General features: G+C 42.2%; 1 pseudogene; it reads left to right on the top strand.

Annotated features, from left to right (window-relative positions):
• Positions 1–5,768: 5,768 nt before the first annotated feature.
• LOC117019112 (LIM zinc-binding domain-containing Nebulette-like) overlaps positions 5,769–23,355 on the top strand; it is a 123,984-nt pseudogene continuing 106,397 nt past the window's right edge.

The raw sequence follows: 23,355 nt of genomic DNA, 5'->3' as shown, positions 1-23,355 counted from the left end.
GTCAAGAAGAATATTTTTCTTGATCTAGTTCTTAATTAATTAATCAATTATTTCAGTGGCAGAAAACCTTTTTTAATTTTTACTCTCTTAGCAACTTTCAAATATGCAGTAGATTATTTCTAACTATAGTTACCATGCAGTACATTATCTCTTCATGGAAGTTTGTACCATTTTGACCACCTTCATCCATTTTGCCAATGCCCTTCAAAACATGATCTAGTTCTCAACCGACTATGAGCCATGCTGAGGTGTATATTTGTTTGCTGGGGCTGTTATAACAAAATGCCATAGACTGAGTGGCTTAAACAATACAAACTAAGTTTTTCACAGTTTTGGAGGCTGGAAGTCTGAAATCAGGATTCAGCATGGTGAGTTCAGCTCTGATGAGTACTGTCTTCCTCATTTGCCTTCTTACTGTGTCCTCACATGGTGGGGGAGAGAAAAAGTGGGAGACAGAGAGAGAGGGAGAGAGAGAGAGAGAGAGAGAACAAAATCTCTCTGGTGTCTCGTTTTTTAAAAGGGCACTAATCCCATCACAAGGGCTCCACCCTCATGACCTTATCTAAACCTAATCATCTCCCAAAGACCTCATCTCCAAATACCATCACATTAAAGGTTAGGGCTTCAACATACGATTTTTTCGGTTACATAATCCAGTTCGTGGCACATTAAAGGCAAATTATAATCTTGATAACATGTACCTTTTTTTCTCATTTTAGTATGTTAAGCGAAGTATTTTTTAATTCAACTTTTATTTTTATAGCAGGATAGTCATCAAGTTTGGCAGATGATTCACAAATCAGTCTAGAAATACATGAAACAAGTAATGATAATTATATTCATACTTGTCACCACCCATCTGAATTGTATTAAAAAATATCAAGGAGTCCAATTTTATACGAACATTTACTAATTTTTTTACTGGATACTAGGCGCTGTGTTTGGTGCTTTATATGAATTTTTATTTTAAAAAATAATATCACGGGGCCGGGGGGTGGTTCCCAGGCCCAGAGATCGGGATTTCCTAACTGTCACATATCCAAGCTTTCTCTGGGAGAGTGAAGTCCTACCTCCTTCCATGTCATGTATGATGGTAAGACTTCTTAGTGAGTTGTTGCAGAACATTCCAAGGGAGACATGATAAGTTGCTAAGCTAAGGCAGTGCATTGTGTACGGAGACAGATTCATGAGTTCTTTTGGAGATAAAATTCACAGGATTGGGTAACTGGATAGGATTTGTTAGGGAAAGAGGGAGGAGTTTGGGTTGATTTTTAGGGTAGTCTTTCTAGCTCAATTAGAAATTCCTCCTCTGTTTTCCCACAGTGTCAGGGCCACAGCTTTATTTAGAGCATTTATCACATTGCAGTATAATTCTTTGCTTACTTATCTGTCCCACTAGAACTTATTATAAGCAGAGCTCATGCCTTAATCCTCATTGCATTCCCTTGCGCCTGCCATTCTGACGACCAATAATTGTATATTGAATGGGTGAATGAAAGTAATTGTTTCTACAAGAGCTTCTGGATCTTGAATGTTCCTTACTGTTTTAATTTTGCATTTCGTATTGACTTGTAGTGGTACTATAATGGTAAATGAGATCATTTCTCTAAAGTGTGCAAGATCTTTGGAGAAATGCTTCACTAGACTAAGGCTCAGAAGCAGCTATCAAATGAAACTGTGAGCTAAAATTTACCACTTTCCTTTAGTTTCACCTGTCAAAGTTGTTGGCTGGGAAAACTTTCCTCCATGGGGAATTTGAGCCAATTGGCAAAAATGTACACATTTTTACAGTGTCTGACAAATAGAAGACACATAATAAAGCTTTGTGTAATGAGAGAATGAGTAGTTCATTAGTTAATAATAAGAGCTGTGTTTTATTGGCCATTACACTTCTAACAATATGCCTTTTAGAAAAGCAAACAGACAAACCAACCCCCACCTGTACTCAACCTTGTGTATAAGTCCATTAGATTTTTTGTTGTTGATGAAGTAGAAAGCATTTCTCTTCAATTATCATCATTGGTGTATTCGTCAGCTTTTGCTGCAGTAACAAATAACCTCCCAAATTTCAGTGGCCTACAGAAACAGTGACATGTTACTCTCATGAGGTGAGGCTTGTGGGTTGGCGGTGGCTCTGCTGGGCATGGCTGGGCTTATTGAACTCATTTAGGTTCTACTGGCTAGACAGGTCTTTGAATTCTTGGACAAAAGTCAATGAAGCAGCCACTCCCTGGGACATGCTCTTCTCATGGCTGGGCACCAGAACTCAAGGGAGTAAGAGAACAAAGGCTAACTATGCAAGTCCTTTAAAGCTTCTGCTCTGATATGACATCTGTCACATCCACTTGAATTCCATGGCCAAAGGAAGTCACACAATCAAGCTCAGAGTCACTGACTGCAGTGGGGAAATACAGTCTGCCTATGGGAAGTGTTGCCAGGGTGGAGGGGAACAAAAAATTGTCAACCAATAACACAATCCACCATAATCTGAGTCTAATGTTTGTCAAAGCCACCATTTGGCGTTTTGTAATATTAATTATTCTTCACACTTTTAATTTGGAGGTGAATTTATATAGCTTAAATAATAAAGTGATTATAACAGGTTCTATGTAAATAGGCTCCAGAGGTAAAAGTAAACAGATTTGGGAATTTTAGCTAAAGAAAAAAATTAAAATTTTTAAGTATATAAATGTTTTCACAAGTGTCATTAAGGTAAGTTATTCTTTATACCTATGGATGTCCAAACCAGCAGAAGAGTATGTAATTAAAGAGATATTGAGGTATAATTTCTATAAGGAATGATTTCTTGACTAGTCAAGTCAAAAAGACATGAAAGAGGCAAAAGTTTTCCCTAGTGGATAATTAAATCATTCATCTGCTTGAAGGAGGAAGGCTGGACCAGATGACAGGTTTCTGCCAATTCTCTGTTTATAGTACTTTGAATTTTGAAATAAAGAAGTCCTTTTAAGACAGATGGCATTAAAATTCTTCTTACATCAGTGAAATGTCACTAAGAAACTTAGAAGCTGGCTTAATGCAGAAGATGAAAATAGTAAGAGAAACAGATATGAGAGGAAAATATAACTCTGAGCATTCATTGTTTATTTTTGAGAGAATAAAACATCATAGTTATTTCAAATTTTAATATAGTCATTTGTTTTATTCATACTTTCTTTCAACAAACATTTAATTAGTACCTACTATCACACATTTTGATAGATGCTAGTTAGCTAAAAAAATTATACAATTCACAGTTAAAAGATCTGATAAATCAGCTATAAATGTCACATATCACCATCACTCTTCCTTAGAATTTTTTGCTTATCACTTAAAAAAGAGAATAAGATTTTTAAACTACATTTTATGGTCTACAGTTAGGAATATCTAAATGCTAAAAAGCTTACCACCTTTAAGATAATCATAAAAATACCATTTTTCCCAGGCATTTTCTTTCTTTCCACTTTTCTTTCTTCCTTTATAAATAAATAAATAAATAAATAGATAAATAAAATATCCGGTGTAGGTCCTCGCCCTATCAGCTTTATGGAGGTTTAATTGACAAGTAAAATTGTAAGATATTTAAAGTGTACAATGTGATGATTTGATATCCATATACTGTGAAAAAGATTCCCCCCATTGAGTTAATACATCTGTCATCTCACATATTTACCCTTTTTTGTTGTTGTTGAGAGTAAGTCCTACTCTCTTAGCAAATCTCAATTGTACCATACAGTGTTATCAACTATAGTCACCGTGTTATACATCAGAGGTCAAACCTTATTCATTTTGTAACTGACAGTTTATACCCTTTTACCAACCTCTCCCCATTTTCCCATCCCCAGTCCCTGGCAACCACCATTCCACTGTTTCTATGAGTTCGACTTTTTTTTTTTTTTTTTTTTTTTTTTTAAGATTCCACCTGTAAGTGGTACCATGTAGTATTTGTCTTTCTCTGTAAGGCTTATTTCACTTCGCATAAAATCCTTCAGGTTCATCCATGGTCTGAGGCATTACTAAATAGCTGAGGTGTTTTTAAATGACAATCGATCCTCTCTGACAACAAATTATTTGATTTGCTTATGAGGTGATCTTGTGAGCAGAGCAATGAGTGGTTCAAAGGCTGTTGCATTGGTGAATTCCTTTTAAGAAATTATCTCTTTTGAAAGGCAGACATTACAGCATCATTATGAATGATAGTTCATCAGTGCAGCCCGCCTAAGAGGCCCAGAAACCAACAGTTTTCTCTTTTCATGAAAGGCTGCAGCTATGATTAAAAAAAAAAAAAAGAAAGAAATATTTGTCACAGTAGTGACTATGTGGTATTACTGAGTCTTAATCTGTGTGCTAGCAATGGAATGTGTTTGTTTACTTGTTATAGCCTAGGATAATCCTAGGATCCTTAATGTAGTGTTTACCATGAGCCAAGCACTTCAGAACTGCTGACTCATTTAATCTGCACTGGAGGGTAGGAGCTGTTTTGTAGCCCTATGTTAACCCCCTTTTGTAGATTAGAAAATTGAGGCATAGAGAGGCTAAGTATTTGTATACGAGTAATAAAGGGCAGGTTGGGCTTTGAACTCAGGTAATATAGCTTCATTTTGCGACTTTTTATAAAACAAGTTCAATAACCCGATATCATATTAAAACTAAAAAACAATTCCTATTCCATATGGTTGCATCCTACCCTCAACCTTCAGCTAGATTTTCTCGCCCTTCTGGTTAGGACCATGAGTTTGTAATTGCCTCCCTTAACGCAAGCGAAGAACTTTTCATAGATCCTGTGGTGTTTAATTTCAAAAATATATAGTGTACACACACACACACACACACACACACACACAGCAAAATGAAGGATGACTGTTTATTAATCAAGAAAGGCTTGATTCGGGCCTAAAATGACCAGTCGTTCCCCAAGAACAGATATATAAAGTGCAGGGGTTGGGAGCCAGAGAGAGAAGGCTATTTATTCCCCATCCAGGGCCTGAGAACTTCACGCTGGCACTCGGGGGACGCTTCCTCTCCGCAGAGGCCGTGGGAGCCGGCGCTGCACCACCCGCGGCGCCGCGGGGACTTGAGTCGGGTTCCCGGCGGGTCTCCCGGCTCCCACGCCCGAGCGCTGTCTGCGCGCCGCGGGGACAGCCTCCGCCCGGGACTGGGCGCTGCGTGGGGCGTTGGTGCACCGCTGCCCGCGGTCCCGGGGCTAGAGGAGGAGGGCGGGCGCACCCCCGCGCCCTTTGGGTACCGGCAACATCAACCTGGGAGTGACGGTGACTCGGCTGGGGCAGAAGAGAGGAGAAAGCGCAGAGGGCGCGCAGGTTTGAGGTCCCTGGGCCCCACACCGCTTCTCTCCCCTCTGCCTCCCACCTGGCCGCCCCGGCGGCGGCTGCGGCACCAGGCGCGCTCCCAGGCCTCACAGTCGCAGCCCGCGGTGTCTGCGGAGCTCTCCCGGGTTCTGCCCCCCTCCCCCGCCTTGCCCTCCCTCCTCGGTGCCCGACGTGCTCGTTCCCTGCCACTTCGGTCGGGGCGCGCCGGTGGGTTTGGCCTGCGCGGCGGCTGCGAGGCGGGGGAGCGAGTGAGCGCGAGGGGCGGGAGCGAGTGTCTGTGTGAGTCACCGGTACCTGGAGTGCGAGCGACGCAGAGCGAGCGGCGCGCAGCCCGAGCCGGAGCCGAGCTCGAGCCGGAGAGCGCGGCCGCCCCCAGGCGCCAGGCCCCGCCGCGCCCCCGCCGCCCTCCCCGCGCGCCGCGCGGCCGGCTCGTCCCCGGCCCCGCGCCGACTCGCGACCTCGGCTCCCGGCCGCCCGCCTCCCTCCCGCTGGTGCGGGGCTCGCCGGGGGATGTCACAGCGGCTCCTCGGAGCCCCCAGCCGCCGCCGCCGCCGCCCCTGGGAACCGCGACAATGAACCCCCAGTGCGCCCGCTGCGGGAAAGTCGTGTATCCCACGGAGAAAGTCAACTGCCTGGATAAGGTGAGCGAGGGGCGCCCGGACCTACGGGGGCCGGGCTGCACCTGCTTGGAGAAGTTTTGGCATCTGGGACAGAAAGAGATGAGTGGGTCTGGGTGTTTGCGTGGTCTTGGCCCCGGGTGAGGGCACGCGATGGGAAACGCCCGCGGAGTGTCGGAGAGAGCACGGTTGGCGCTGGTGCTGTTGGAACCACCAGAGGCTTTAGACGGGGTGCGGACGGCGGGGGTGCGGGGCTGCGCCTGCCTGGCCGAGCTGCTGCCGAGCGTGCACGGGGGAGCGCGGCCCGGGGCCCGGGAGCCCAGGCCGGCACCAAGGGACGGATCCGCGAGCCGCGCCCCCTCCCACCTCCACTCCTGCCGCTCACCACCCCGCACCCCTCACCCGTCACCCCGAGGATCCGCCCGCATCCCCACTTCTCCCCCGCCCCAGCACCTCCCGGGCCGGCGGCGAGGTGGAGAAGCAAATAGTAATTAACATGTCAGGGGCGGCCGCTGCCGCAGTGCTAAGGATAATCTCCCCCGAGAGCCCGGGCAGGACCCACGGGGGCTGATCCACTCGGTTGGGGAATTCCAGAGGAAGTGGCTTTAGCCCGGCCCCCGCAGCCCTGCTCCCGGCCCTTCCCAGGCGTGGATGGAATTGAACAGCCTGGGAGACAGACCCCGGCGCTATCCCGAGTGCCTGACAATTGAAATCAGCCGGAGGCGGTCCCCGTGAAATCTGCTTGTGGTGACACAGATGCCTCATAACAGCACGCCGTCATCCCGACAGTCATCCCGGACAGGGTCCACCTTCCCCGCCATGTAGTGGAAGCTGGACTGGGAGGGGTCGGGGGTGGGGGTCGGCAAGGGTACTTACATACTACTCCGCCTGCCAGCGCGGGTTGCCTGATTTGCAGTGGACACTTATTTATTCAGATCCAACAAACACGGTGTTTAGGCACTTTGAACTAGAGTCATTTTCATTTTGAAGCCACTTCACAGGTTCCATTTCTCCATTAACCAAGCTCAGAATTCCATGCTGAGCTGCTCAGACAAGTGCAATATGGACAGAGCCTTGGCAGATCTTCCGTCTGGGTCTGTACGTTGTGGTGGGGATTCATCTAAAAGTCAATTTTAATAGCTGCCTGCTTCATTTACTTAACTGAAAGAAGGCAAACCCATCCCCTGTTACCTTCAGTCATTTCGTTGTAGTATTTTCGAACACAGGGTGGGACTATGATGCACTAAAAATATCTCCTTTCTGTACTCATCCTTGAAAAAACTGGCATAGTGCTAAAATTTTAAATATTTATTTTTTTTCAGTATTGGCATAAAGGATGTTTCCATTGTGAAGTCTGCAAGATGGCTCTCAATATGAACAACTACAAAGGCTATGAGAAGAAGCCCTATTGTAATGCGTAAGTATTGTCAATCTGCTATGCCAGGTGTGGCACAGCATCAGTGCATAAAAGTGAGCGGGTCTACCTGTTCTGAGCTCACTTTGTCTCTCACGTGTGGCAGGGGCTGATTACCTGTTTATGCCACTTACTCTGGGGCCATATACTTGGTTGAAGTTCGTTGCGTTCATGTCTTTCTAATATGGAGGGTAATTTGTGTGTGTCTTTAACCAGAACGTTAGTTTTTGAAGTTCAGTGTTGGCAGAGTTGGAGACTTCTTTTAGAAGCTGCAGAACTTGTACGCTGTTAATGTGTGGGCTCTGAAGTGCATGTCAGGTAGATTTCCATTTTAATCACATGTCAATTTCCATTTTTAATCATATGATACTGCAATTGTGTATCTGAACCTAGCTGCTCTGGAAAGGAGTCTCACTCACTTGTTCTTAGCTGAGACGCTCCAGAGATGCTGCCACTTAAATAGGTAACCAAAAAATGGAGACATAGGTATTTCTGGCTGGTCTGTTGGTGGGGATTAAGGAAGGTAAGCTTTCTCGGGTATTTTTCTGTAGGTATCTTTTAGCCTAAAATAATAGCAATTAGCTAGCATTTATACAGTGCTTACCATGTGCTCCGTCCTGTTCTAAGCTCTTTGTGCATACTGACTCATTTAACCTTTACAGACCCACAGCTTAGGGGGGAGGACTATTATTATCCCCATTTAACAGATAAAGAAATTGAGACATGGAGAGGATAAACTCAGATCACTCTTAGAGGCTGCAAATGGTTAAACATTGGCCGGTACTTCCAAATGGCTGCCTTGCTGCCCGGAAGCAAGTGTTTCTTCACTCCTGTGAGTATCCTCCCAGACTGTTTTCAACTGTTGGCCCTTGGCCCTGAATGTTGAACCTTCTTTCCAGTTCTCTGTGGGGCCTATGGGCCTGAAGGAGGCAGAGGCACTGCCTAGCTTTTTGGCTGGAATATTGATAGGGATACATTCTCCCTAGAGTTTTCGAAGCAGGTTCACTCAGGTCTCCTGGAGGTGTAGGGCCCGTGGTTAATTCATTCTTTGCTCATGGGAGTGTTTTCATAGACAGTAAGTGCTCATATCTCTCTGGTGAAGAACTTAAAAAAATAAATCTTTTTGTGTTTCCTTCTGGTCTTAGCTTAGTGCTTTACAGATAGACCAGAAACTTAAGAAAAATCAGAAAATGAGGACATTGAACAGAATTCAGGACTTTCTTGGATAAGTGAAGTCCACAGATAGCCCCCAAACTTATTGATGTTTTCCACCGTCCTATACCATGCCTTTTACTGGGATAACATGAAACAAATGAGATTTCAGTGTCATGCTGTCCTGCTTCCTTAAAGAGAAGTATAAATGATTGGTTAAAGATCAAAGGCAGGCATCAGAAACTAGAAGGAAAAAGGGCCCCCGACAATCCATAAACAGGATAATGGTTCTTTGGTTAAAGGAAAGTGAACCATTCTTCTTGTAAGTATTCCAGTCTTGGCCGGATTTGATCAGGCTTTATGGGCCACACCAGGATTCTTTACAGCTCCGCAGCCTAGAGTTTAATCTGGTGATAACAATGCTTTTTGAATGGCCCTAATAGACCTGGAGGGATGGGAGGGAAAGGGGAAAGACAGGAAAGAAAGAAAAGTGGAGAGTACAATGATAAATATGATATGATATAATTAATATAATGAAAAGATAAAAGTCTAAGGACAGAAAAAAGAGGTACAACTGAAGCTGAATCTTTGCATTGGGCCTCTTGAAAATTCAGTGCTTACTGCTTAGTTTCAATTCAGTTTGGATCGAACTGAAACTAGTCATGGATGGTTGGTTTGCACTGACTTAATAGTGAACTGGTGTCCAGAACCTTTGAGATTTGAACCTCAAAACAAAAAGCCTCTTTTGGTAGATAGGAAACATCCTGCTGTATTGTTTCAAAAGTCTGAGTCTTATTTTCAGTCCTTCAGTTATCTGTAAATCGAATGCTTACAGAGATTCTCTCTAAATTTTCTCATATCATCCCAGAACTTTGTTATTTGGTTTAATTTGAATTTTGGGGTAGAATCTCAGATTTTTTGCTTAATATTGAACCTGGTAGTCCACCAGGAGAAGACTCCAACGTTAGTGACTGAATGAGTAGAGTTGATAGTTTAAATTTGTTTAATTTAGCTTTAATTTCATGTCATATACTATCTCTAGAAAACAAAACATGGCAAAGTTGCAGGTTCTGTCTGTTGTGAAGGTTCTTGTCTACAAGGCCCCTGTCCTCAACCCTTATTCTTTCAAGGGCACAGGTTGCCATGCAAACTCACTGGTCAGAGTGGATTACCCTCTAGGGATGCTGATTCCTCGGCCCTAATTCAGGGTGTGTGTGTGTCAATCGGCTGTTCCCTGTGGTCTTGGCCAGAAGGATTCCCATAATTTCTCTGGGTCAGTGGTGAAAAATTGATTCTGTGAAGCATGATGCTACTGGAAAATGAAACATTCTATGTCCATGTAAAGCAATATTTTTTCTGTACATAGTTTGGTCCAGGCATCAATATACATATACATTTAAGTGAAAATGACTATTTTTTCTTCTCCCTGTAATTTTTATTGTGAAAATTTTGATATACACAAAATGGTTGAAAGAATAATACAACGAATATATGTATACCCTCCACTGAGATTCAACTATTACGAACATGTTGCCACATTTGCTTCATATTTTTGTCTATGTATATGTACAAGTACTTTTATTGTTATTGGAACATTTGTCAGTTTTATGCATCAAGTTAGTTACATACATCAAGATATTTCATCCCTAAAAATTATATCATGTATGCACTAAGAATAAGGATAATTTCTTAAAGAACCACAGAGCTATTATCATACCTGAGAAAATTAACACGAATTTTATAACATCTAATATCCTGTTTATGTCACATTTCTCCCATCACTAAGAATGTTTTTTTGTAGCTGTTTTTCTCTTAAAACCAGAATCCAATCAAAGTTCATACTTTAAATTTAGTTGTTATGGAAATGACAACTTTTCTTGATTATTGGATATTGAATATTGGTTCTTTAATTTCTGATGTTATTTCTATTGACTTATAAAGCCTCTCAAAGTTTTCAGGAAGAGAACTTACATAGCATTCCTTGTGAAAATAACATACATAATTAACTTAAGATCCTTTAAAATAAATATTAAGAATATGCTTAAAAATTGGAAAGCATAAACATAGACATTTAAGATTACGTTAAGAAGACATAAAGGCTTTTTATTTTAATTGATACCTGAGGGCATTTTTAAAAATGGAATGAACTAGTATTTTCTTCAGTTTAAATGTGTTGCTTGTTTATATTCTCATGTGTTTAGAGAAGAAACAAGTTTGCTGTTTGATTTGGTGCAAAGGAGAACATGTATAAACTATAATTTACATAATATTTAAATTTTGATCTTTTGATAGAATGATCAAAGTATAGTACACACTGGGCATAATACACATTTAGTTCCCACTGCAGCACTGCACACTATTAAAATATTTAAAAACAAACTGGTCTACTTGAGTATGTGCCATGTTTTCATAAGCCTTTATGTTTCATAAGCAGGCAATGGATTCTTTAACATATTCAGGATTTTTTTTTTCATCATGGAACTTGCAAAGAAAAGAGGACTGCAATATTTGTATTTCCAAGAGGTGCTGAGAAAATAACATTAGATGATTAGACAAAAAAAGCATAGCTCACATTTGTATGTGAATTTATCTGCCAAGTTCAACTATAAACGCTTTGCTACCCAATGAGCCACATAATGAATATAAACCCCAAGGCCATTTGTCAAATACATTATTTAATTTATCATGTGTAAAAGTCAAGGTTGCATTTATTGTGTGTTTGTAAAAAATACATCAGTTCTTAACATTTTCTGAGAAATATTACCAGTTAGAAATAGCAATGCTAAAGACTGGCCAGTTAATGTACTGTCACCAAAGGTCAAGTTATTTTAGGTCAGGAGAGGGACCAGTTAATGATGCAATTGATTAGCAGGACCTTGTCAGTGATTTCCTCAAAGCATCACTTCTGTGGAAACTTTTGGGGGGCTGAAAATTTGTCCTGACCTGCCCACATTTAATAAACTTTGCATCTGTGTCAAATGTATCCTTACTTATGGGGCTGAAGGAACACAAATATCTGTGCTAAATATGTTTAGTCATCTTTCCAAATAAGACTCCCTCTCACCAAGTAGTTTGACTTAACATAATTTTGAAAGACTTGAAAAATAAAACAGTGGGAGCTGTGCATCGTGTTTACTTCTGCTCCTCCTGTGTTAGCATTCTGTCTTGTGAATATTTATTGACTATGGGCAGCCTGGAAGATGCTGAGCTGGGTGCTTTCATTATGAGCCACCCAGAACGGTCAGTGCTATTCAGCCAGCCTGTCTTGAGGGTGAATATCTAGGCCAGCACTCCACTAACTCTCATTTACCATTTCTCCGTTGGTCACTCCCTGGTAGTGCCTTTACTAAGGGGTACTCAGAGGACATGGAAGGACATTAAATTTAAACCTGGGAGTTTTTCCCCTTAGCTCTGTGTAGGCCTCCCAAACCTGGTTCTGTACCACTCCAAGGACTCGAGTTATCTCCAGGGGAGTGATGAAATTCTTGCTTTGGTGCCAGCTTTGATTACCTAAGAACCTCTCACGAAAGGCCCTATGGTGTCATCGGAGTTTTGAAGCAACACAGAACTGGATTTGAATCCTGGCTCCTTCATACCCTACGGAGGAAGTCTCTTGATCACTAAGCTTCAGTTTCTTCATCTGTAAAATGGGAATTGCACTGCCTAACTCACAGGGGGTGCTGTGTGAGGGTTCAGCCCATTTCTGGACTTACCAGACCGTTAGTAAACAGTAATGCTGTTGTGTCCTCAGTGGTACTTCCCCTACAATTGTTGGGGTTTTCTAATAATTTATTTTTAAAGGAAAGAAAGAGAAAGAAAAGGAAAAGTTATTAGGTTGGTGCAAAAATAATTACCAAAGACAAAACCCTGTTGGTGAAGGAAGTATTTAAGTGTAGAATTTCATATACTAAAAAAGAAATAATATGAAATTTTATGCTGTTTAAAGGGACTTGAAAACTATGATAAGAGCCAATATTACTTGAGCACTTACTGCGTGTGACACTCTTCTTAATGCTTTAAATGTTTTCATTTATTTTGATCCTTAACAATCCTATGAGTGAGGCACTATTATATCTCTCCATTTTACAGATGGGTAAACTGAGACACAGAGGTGTTAAGTAACTTGCTCATGGTTATGTGGCAGAAACTACAACTGGAGTTGTTCTTCAGGCTCCTTGATCAGCATCTTTCTTTGCAGTGGTACTTTTTTGAGGGGTGAAGGAGGAAAACGAGTGTAGAAGCAAGAAGAGGAAGTATATCAAAGAAATGATCGTCACACCTATTAAAAGGTTTATACAGATGTTTTTCATACTGTAGGTTGCCACCCATTAGAGGGTTGTATCAGAGCATAAGAGAGAGAGAGAGAGAAAAGAAATATCAGTGCATTTGAGTAGTGAAAGAGTATTGAAAAACTTTTTTTTCCTCCAGTCATATGTGTAAAGTATGTTCTGGATCATGATGTAAAAAACATTTTTACTGGAGGTGGTGGTCAAAAAAACTTGAAACACTTGTTAGGTTCCATCTTCTTAATGCCCTACATATCAGAGAGCATTGCAAGTTGCGGTACATGCAGTGCTGTGTGCGGTCAGTTCGTGAATGCACAGCCACTGCTTCCACACTCTGTCTGTGCCAACCACACCCTATCCCACACTCAGTCATCATTCAAGACTCAGCTCAGCCATTAGAGCCCTCATCATCCTATTGAACAAGTCTCTTGATCGCCAAGCCTCAGTTTTTTCATCTGTAAGATGGGTTAGAGTTATTAGCAAGACCTAAGCTTTTAGCAGTGTGAGAAGTGTATTTATGAGCTGAGTACCCAGAACATTTCAAGGACTTAGGAAAAGGATTATTATTGATTCCAAAGGTTTGCATTTGACTAAAACAGTTCTGTAGACTCTCCTGGCAAACCTAGATATGGGTCACAGGCCTAACTGGGAACCATGTGCTTATCTGTCTGTACCCCCTTCTCACTTGGGGTGGCTCTGAGGGACACGTTTGGCTCGCCCTTGTGTCCCCAGAGCCTGGCACTTAGTGCTCAGGAGAGCTGAGCTGCATCGGTGAGCGTGAAGGTTATGCTACATCTCAGAGAGTAGTTCCTGCCTTATCCCGTGGTTCAGGATGCGGCCTATCCTAGTGCCTTCTGGGGAGGCAGGCAGAAGCTGGGTGGTATAGAGGAGCCGGCGTGAGAGTAGGCTTTGAGGAGCCAGAATGTCTGAATACCCTGGGTAAAGTCTTCCCACTGATGGGAGAGGCTCACCTTTGCCAATCCATAATGAACATGGTAGAATTTCCTCTCTGCGTTCAGGATCCGTTTTAAAATATGACATCTTTCTAAAAAATTCCTTATTGATACTCATGTTGTTTTTTCTGTTTAATTATAATCTGTAACACGAGATAATAATTTCTACCTAACAGAAACTTTATAGAAATTAGATGGGGGAAATATTTGTAAGCCTTATTTAGCCCATCGAATGACACCTTCCTAGGTACCCAAATGTTCGTCCCCTCCCTTATTTATAAGTTGAAAGTCGTTGCCTCATTTTTTCCCCCTTAAAGAGAGGAGAACATGTCACATTGTTAAAAGTAACACTTAATTTCTATGGAAGGATATTGTGATGTGTGGGAGTTCTAGTTAGCATCAATTATAATATGCCTGGCTTGACTTTTTAGTTCCATACCACACAGAAAAAATTAGATCTTTTGTTCTTTGACATAGACCTGGTATGGGAGGATGATGACAGGTTTTTTTTTTTTAATTTTTTTTTTTTAAGGTTAGAATTGGGTGATTGGAAGTGAGAGAAGATACTTAATTTGAACAAAATGGAAAGGTTCCAGTGTATATTCACAATGATCTGATTCTCAGCTACCTAACTGAACCCTTCATGATAACTAATGAATTTTACTATCTTTTGAAATCATCGTAGAAGACCATATTTACCAATCACGGACTGAGTTCTGTCACATTGGAAAATGTTCACAAAAGGTACTTTCAGTGTGTAGTTTCCCTCGCTTTATGATGACGTTTTTATTATGGGATGATGTCAGATTAGAAAAGATTTGGAGGTGAAGTTCAGCAAATAGCTCCTACATCACGGTGAAATGCAAGGCTAATACGAGATATAGATGTGTGCGCTTAAATGGTATTGATTATGTGTCAGGGGCTTGTGTAAGAGTGCATTTCGGTATGTCTTCCTTAAACGTTTTCAGATGAGTGCTTTACAAAGGCTGGTGGTTCCTGGGAATGTCAGGCATGAGAGAGAAGCAGACATACCCATACGTGACACCCTCATCCTCCAAAGCGTGACGCCCCCTCAAAGCTCTGTCTCTAGAGGAACAGGAAGTCAAATTTCTTTCCTCTGTTCTCTTATAGTTAGGTTTATTAGCAAGACCTAAGCTTTTAGCAGCGTGAGAAGTGCGATGCAGAATAATGTTTCTGAGCTGAGTACCCAGAACATTTCAGGGACTTAGGAAAAGGATTATCAATTGATTGAAAGGTCTGCTTCTGGCTAAAACAGTTCTGCAGCCTCTGCTGGCAAATCGAGGTGTGGAGCACACAGGAATTTGTGAGGGGGACTAGGTTTGAACAGCACGGACTGTGAAATCCAGCACTGGAGACCCAGTATTAACTTTATCTCCAGTCACCTGTGCGTTTTAGCGGAGTCCTTGAGGGAGTTGCTGTGTGTCCAACTCTAATTTACTCTTCCACACTCTCGGTTGACCGTTTCCCACTGAATCCTAGGAGGAGCTAGAAGAAAACTAGTGTGATGTGTGTGCTTTGGAATAGCATTAAATCAATAAGTAGACGGGTGGTCAGCTCAGCAGTCTGAAAAAACATTTAGCCAACAATCCTTGATTAGCTCCCCCAATGCTCATTATCCATCAAAGGCAAGTGCAAGGCAGCCACCGAGAGTGTGGAGAAATGGGGTGGCCAGAGATCTGGGGTGTGGAGTTCGACAGTCGCCTGCTTGTGTTAAATATGGTATTTAAATGTGACTTCACTATCTGTTAATTGATCAAGAGCAGGAACTTCAGCAAATCCAGGCAGAGGCAGCAAGAAAACAGCACAGTAAAAAAACACACAAAACACCACCACCACCAAAAAAACCAAATAAACCCAGCGCAGTGAACACACACATCAGTACAGAGAGACAGAGCGACACCCAGACGTCTATTGATGGTGTTTGGATGTCTGTGCCGTCCTCTCCTGGCTTCTCTTCCTACCGTCCACCCAGGCTCTAGAGCCTCACGCATCTCTGTCATCTCCCGTGCCTTCCTCCACTGTATCTCCATTCCCACGTATTCATTCCCTCTGGCTGTGCCCTTGTTCAGGCTCTCTTACATCTGGCCCGTGATCTGACCACTGTCCCCAAACTGGTCTCTCTGTTCTGGTCTTTCTCTTTTTGAATGCTTTTCCTGCCACCAGTTATCTTTTGAAACCACAGTTCTGGTCACATTACTCCCTTGTACAGACACCTCTGATGGTTTCCCGTTGCCGACCGAAAAAATAAAAAGGGTTTCTACAGACACCTGGGGCCATTCACAATATACCTTTCTCTACCCACTTCCATTTACGCTTCTCCTCTTCAGCCACACGGTTCTGCTCCCCCTGCTGCCTTCAAGTTTCTTAACCGAAGTCTCTGTATCCTCACGTACCAAATAGGCTCTGCTTCATAGGATTAAGGATTCATTGGAATATCCAAATAAGTTGAGCACAGGCACATAGTAAGGAGTTAATAAAAATTAGATATGAGTCTTGTTTTTCTTAAATTTGACAGTTATTTGACCCTTTACTTGTGCTGTTCATATGCCTTCCTGCCCTCCCCTCCTTTCAAGTTACTTTCATTTTTAAGGCACACAGCTGTGACAACCTTTGTGAAGCCATTCTGAATCTCTCAATTATTGAACTTTCTCTTTGTGTGCTCATTGTGCTTTTTATACCTTTATACCTTTTATATCACTTATCAGAAAGCCTGCCTCGTACTATGGTTGTGTTTCTCTACCCCTTTGAGGCAGTTTCTTGCTGAGATTGGACCATGGAAGTTCTCAGACTGGGGTTGGAGGTGGGTTGGGGGCGGGGAGGTCCAGTCAGCTGCAAGAGATTTGCTTCTTAAAGGGATTATTTCTGGCATATATTTAAGGAATTGAGAATGGGGGTTGCCAAGCTGCAATGGAATTCTAGTGGTAACCACTCAGAATTAGAGTCAACTCCATGAGTTAAGGTGTTTTCTCCAACGAGACAGCCCTCACTTCACATGCTAGTTCCCAGGCCAAACCACACTTCTGACCAACTGGCTACAAATTTTGGGGTTCCCACCACCCTCTCAGATTTGATAATTAGCTAGAATATCTCACTGATCTCAGGAAAGTGCTATACTTAAGATTATTGTTTTATCATAAAGGATACAAATCAGGACCAGCCAAGTGAGAAGACACATAGAGTGAGGTATGGGAAGGTCATGGACATGGAGTTTCCCTGCCCTGGCTCCTTGGAATCAGGATGTGTCTCTCTCAACACATCCATGTGTTCCCCAACCAGGAATCTCTACCGAGCTTTGGCATCCAGAGTTTTTATTGGGATTTCAATACCCAGGCGTGATGACTCATTGGCCATGTGACTGTTCAAGCTCCACCCATCTCCGAGTGTTCCCTCCCTGGATGAAATCCATGGATATCACCCAACCCAAAGCCCCAACCCTCTACTTCCATGATTTCCGGAGCGGCCAGCCCCATCCTGAGCCAGCTTGTTAGCATAACTCAGGTATGGACCAAAGGGCTCGTGAATGGCAATGATATTTCCAATTACTTGGGAAATTCCAATTATTTAGAGTATGTCTTACGAACCAGGGACAGATGCTAATCAAATTCATTATTACACAGCAAGTGTGCTGCTTGCTCTCTTCATCAGATGTACTGTTTGAACTATTGACATAGGATCCTTCGCATCCCATTGTGACAAGAATGATGATCTAAAACCCACCATATCTGTTTGGTCAATCAATAGAAGTTGGCTGAGATGTAGTAACAGTTCGCTGCCTACTCACAGGAGGTGGGTGGGTGGGAGGACGTGCTGTGGAAGGACCCTGGATATAACTCTCTAGATTTGGTTTTTATAAAGAAGCAAGTCTTTCCTATTAGCAAATTATATTCTTGAGGGCAGGAATGGTCCCAATTGCCCGTGTGTACTCTAGCATCCTCTGTGTGCTCGGTGAATGTCCCCTCATTAGACCACATGTCCCAACGAGCTTTGCTGGGGGCACAGCGAGCTCCTTGGGCTGTTTGAGCAATACAGTTCCGCCTCAGGTATCCCTAACTGAGAGCTGACTCAGCAAGAAGGAGCAGACTTCTCTTTCCAGAAGGACCTGTGTGGAATCCCAGCTGGAGCCGGCCATGCTTGGACTGATGACACACGTGAACGTTTCATCTGTCTAGGGGAAATATTGATTATTGGCCCCTGACATGCCACTGAACAAAGGATGACAAAAATCATGTGGTCTACAAAGAGATTTTGTGAAAAATCTATTTGTTCCCACAATGTTTTTCACAGTGAATCCTGTGTTTAAGACATCAGGCCATGTGCACATTCACTTGCATCGCCATGTATTTTTTTTCCCTGGAAATAAGTATGATTTATTTATTTTCTGAAACAAAATACATTAATGAAAAGTCTTCACATTTTCTCATGGAAGAACTTAATTTTCTTGGGTGACTCAATGTTCTTGTCTTTCCCCCCAGATTTCCAGAACTTCAAAAACAACTCAGCAGAGCCTGTGCTTCTCCCCTGCCCCACTCCTGTCTCCAGCCCCCCGTCTTTTTTTCTGTGGCATTGATGTAGTCTCTGATTTTCTTAACACTGAGTGGAATTCTGTTTAAAAATCTCTGGATGCTTAAGGCACGTAATAATTAAGGATTATTCCTGTCAGGAATAGAAACACCATATTAGAACAGTTTTTTCTCAGAGACTGCTGAAGAAGGAAAATCCTGTTTAGAGGGTTTGGCTCTATTTTTTTTTTTTTAATGGTTGTTATATAAGATCAAGTTTAATTGGTCGGGAGTCAGGAAGCTGGTTTATTAGTGTGTGTCTTGTGTCATGTGTACCTGAGGGGCTGTATGGTGAGGAAAGCACCTGTAATTTGTACATGGGAGCAGCTGCCCAGGAAGTGTCCTGTGTAGTGGCAGTTTGACAGACGTTGTAGGAAAAACATATTGTTTTTTCTGTATGTAGTGATGGGTATATAACAGACATTGCATAAACCCGTGTGGCTTGATTTTAAAAGAACATTTATTCAGAATGGGATATAGCAGTTCTTTTTTTTGATAGCAAGCCTCCTAACTGTGGTCTCTTGCTCTGGTGTATACTGGTGGGTCAGGAGAGATTGCTTCTAAGGATTTAAAAATTAATTTCCTAGCAGGAGAAAACAGGTGGTAACATAAAAGAAGTACCTGAATGGAGGGCAGATCAAGTAATCCTCAGATGAGACCAACAGGATTGTTTATGATCTCACCCATCTATACCAATGCCCAGACACTAAAGAAGGTTCATAAGACCTAGAAATACTGCCAGTGTGTGGGGGGCCAGGCTGCTAACTGAATTCTGGTAGTGGAGGGACTTGCTATGCTGAAATAAAGAACATGTCTAATAGGTGGATCCATGTAGAGAAAGAAGGAAAACGTGAAGGTAAAAAAATGATGGAGAACATTTGGATGCAAATGAAATAAAGGAGAAACAGAAGCGGCACCACCGCAGTGGTGGCTTATCCAAATGGGAACATACCAGAAGAATCTCAGCGTGTTTACACTTTGGTACAGAGGCAGGATGCAGTGGTAAAGGGAGGCTTGGACGAGACAGCTGCTGGAAGTTTAAAAGAAGGCGTCAGTTGGTTTTTCGCTTTGCTTTTGTTTACGGTTTCACTGTTTTCAAGCTGCTTCAGACTTAATGTGGAAAATAAGGAAGAGTTGGTTGTTGATTCGTTGTGAGGACTTCGGAAGAAGTGGTCTCGTACCGTGAAGTTCATCAGAGTGAAAGGAGGAATAAACCCCAGACTTTTGGAAAGCCTATTAAGAGTGTATGGAACTTATTTTGCTTAGCATGTTACTCTCAAGATTTATTTGTGTTTCACAGATGGCAGTATTTCATCCTTTCTTATGGCTGAGTAATATTCCATTGTTTATACGTACAACATCTTTATCCAGTCATCCATTAGAAGAATGCAGGTTGTTTCCATGTCTTAGCTATAGTGAATGATGCTGCAGTGAATATAGGGGTACGTACATCCTTACGAATAAATGTTTGCAAAATTTGCAGGTAGATACCCAGAAGAGGGATGTGGAATATAAAGCAGAGAGCAACAAACAAACAAATGAAACAAACGAGCAAACTCTTAGACACAGACATTAGAATGGTTGTTACCAGAGGGTAAGGGGATGGGTGGGGAGGTTGAAGAGGGCAAAGGGGGTCAAATACATGGTGATGGAAGGAGACGAGACTTTGGGTGGTGAGCACACGATGTAATATACAGATGATGTGCTCTAGAATTTTACACTTGAAACTTATATAATGTTATTAACCAATGTCACCCCAATAAATAATAAAAAAAGAGTGGGTGAGAGGCAAGAAGGGTATGTTTAGGGAGCCCTAGGTCATGAGGCAGGAGCCATGTAGACTTTGATTCCTCCTGTATACCTGGTGACTGGTATAGTCCTTGGCTCACAGTTGAGCATTAGTAAAGATTTACTGAATAAATGAGAGATGGAATAAAAATAAAGGTGCCTCAGTGAGATAGAAGACTTTGATAAAGTTCTGACTGAAAATGTGTTAATTATTTCAGTGTGAGAGAAAAGGGGGAATACTTCTTAAAACTAAAAAAAAAAAAAAAAAGTCAATTCCCAAAGCAACATGGGGCATCCCCTGGAGCTTTCCAAGCTCTGATTGGTACAACTCACAGTTTAACCTATGGCCAGCTGAGAATTCAAAAATGCACAAACAGTAAGAATAGGATCAGGAAAGCTAACGGCCAGTGTGAGCCACAGCTTGTGAAAAATTCTAAAGACAAAGAAACCAGAAAAAAGATGAACCATGGCTTGGGGGAGATGCTATGATAATAAAAGATGACAAAGAAAAAAAGTAGAGTTATTAAGTTTCTATTTAGCTTTAATTCTTTCAAGCAAGAGGAAGAAATTTAAAACTAGAAAAGATCCATGAGCATTATTAAGAAATTAAAAGGTCCGGAGAGCCAATAGTAAGAAGACATCAAGCCATTCTTCATGGAAATAAAAGAAGTTCGATCTCTAGGTCCAGATGAATGACATCTTAGGGACCTGAGAACACCCCATCTGTGTGATCCTGGGACTGCAGCCATGGAGCCGTGGGAGGAGATGTGGTGGGAGAGTTAAGAGAATGGACTCAGGTGCTCAGCTGGATTAGTTGCTTCATCTCGCTGTGCCTCAGTGATGTGTCTCAGTGATGGCAATAACAGCACTCACTACCTCCTCTGATTACTGTAAGGAATAAATCAGATACTTGAAGTAGTCGACACAGAGGTCACACCGTGTTAAGTATTAGTTACACTCACTATTGCCTGTTCTCTTTGAGAAATTACCTGCAAAAGAGAGCTTTGAGAATTTTGTAGATGGGAAAATATTCCAAATTTTAGAAAGGGGAAGAGAGACAGATTGTAGAAATTACAGCCTAATAAATTTGACATTAATTCCTGGCGAAATTCTCCTGTGGATAAGTACAGAGATGGTTTTTAAACTAAAAAGTCCTCATAGCTTCCGTACTAGTTTGCTCGTGCAATGTTTGCTGTGCAACGTACCATAAACTGGGTGGCTTACACAACAGAAAGGTATTATGTCCCAGTACTGGAGGCTGGAGGTTGGAAATCAAGGGGTCCACAGGTGTGGGTTTTTCTGGGGGCTGTGAGGGAGGGATCTGTCCCCGGCCGCTCTCCTTGGCTTGTAGCTGGCCACATTCTCTCTCTGTCTTCCCATCCTCTTCCCTCTGTGTGTCTCTCTGTGACCAACTTTCCCTTTCTGTAAGGACAGCAGTCACATCGGATTAGGGCCCACCCTAATGACCGCACTTTAACTTGATTCCCTCTGTAAAGACCCTGTCTCCACGTACGGTTACATTCTCAGCTACTACAGGCCAGGACTTCACATACCTTTTTTAGGGGCGTCAGGATTCAGCCCATTACAGGTTCACTAATAAAAGTCAAGCAGAGCAAAACTGACCTTATTTTTGGACGGTATAGAGAAGGGAAATATACACAGTGAACTTCAAATTTTTTATAAGAGGTCGTCAATGCTGTTAATTTTCATAAATGAAATTGATGGTGAGTCTAGTCTCCTGTCCCCTCCCCCACAGGCGGTTAGTTTAATCTGTATTTGAATTACACGGTGGCCACAGTATCTGCTTCTTCATTTGACAAGTATATTCTCAAGACCTCACTATTATTTTCAAAGTGTAATAACCGTCTTCTCTTCCACCCATGACCTCTACTGTGTGACATTATATGCGCTGTAAGCTTGTGAAACAATTATGAAATTGTTCTCTGATGGATTGTTCCTGTTCACAGGAGAATGGTATTAAAATATTTATAGGGAAATGAATTTTACTTTCAAATGGAAAAGGCCAGAAGAAACATGGTTTAAAATTTTATAGAAAACGACAGTTCTTATCACTTTATTTTGAAGGGGGTGGGGGGAATCTCATGACTGTATCCTAGTTTCTAGTTCAAATGCAAGACGCGGGTGTGACGATTTATAATATTTCCACAACTTAGGATCTACATTTCAATTTCAGGATTTAATTATTAATTTTATCATGAAACTTTCTCAGATGACTTCACGTTCTTAAAACTTCTTTTATTACTTTATTAAGCACTGAAGAATTTTAACTGTGTTTTAAGAGGTAGTTGAGTAGTCTAACTTTTGTCTCCTTGGTATTTATGTATAAGTATTGGGCTCCTAAAAGGAACGCATACAGACAGCCCAGGGAGCTACTGTGACAAGGCTTGTGTTGGTCCTGGTTTGTTTTCAGTAGCCATGCTCCATGGTTAGCCTATTCTCCCTGGTGAACTTTATTATCAGATAGAAATCTTATCCACCCATTGAATTCATGTGTATTTTGAAAAAACAGCATTCCACCCCCAGGCTCAGCCCCTGACTTTGTAAACAAATTCCAAACACGCTTCTCCTTTACCTTCTCATAATCAGATCTTAACATTCAGTGCCTCCCCAATCCCGTGAATGCTTCTATTTTGAATTAATTTTTCATCACTCTTTGTAGATTTATACATGGCTGCGTTTTGCATGGCACTTACAACCCCACTGATGCCAAATGGAAAGCTCTTTGGGCTTTTAAAAAAAGGACAAAGCTACTTCTCCCCAATTATATGACTATAATTCCTCTGCCCCCAAATCAATCAATGCCTCCAGAGTTTGTTTTCCTTGTAGTTTCTACTGGTCCTTTCTGTTTTTATGACTTGAGAACTTCTGCCTTGTGGTATGATGGACATTTTTAACTTTTCTAAAAACCTTTGTTCCCAAATAGGATTTCTGGGCCCCACCTGAGACTGTCGTGCAGTTACCCATCTGGCTTTTGAGAGACAACAAAGGCGGGTGGCCAGGGACCCACTGTATCTCTGTCCTCATGCAGCGGGGCTTAGTCTCTGCGGAGGGACTGATTGTGAGAAAAAAGGAGAAAAATGAGTAGTTATAAAGAACAGGGCACAGCTCCCTAAAAATGGGAGCATTAATGACCACCTGACACTACTTTCCAAGGTGTCCCTTGCCCAGTCTGTTTCCTTCTTTCTAGAACTGGGCAATGATCTATCCATCCCCCGTCCTG

The sequence above is a fragment of the Rhinolophus ferrumequinum genome (assembly GCF_004115265.2).
Source record: "Rhinolophus ferrumequinum isolate MPI-CBG mRhiFer1 chromosome 5 unlocalized genomic scaffold, mRhiFer1_v1.p scaffold_110_arrow_ctg1, whole genome shotgun sequence".
Taxonomy (NCBI): domain Eukaryota; kingdom Metazoa; phylum Chordata; class Mammalia; order Chiroptera; family Rhinolophidae; genus Rhinolophus; species Rhinolophus ferrumequinum.
This window is presented reverse-complemented; position numbering and strand designations above follow the sequence as displayed.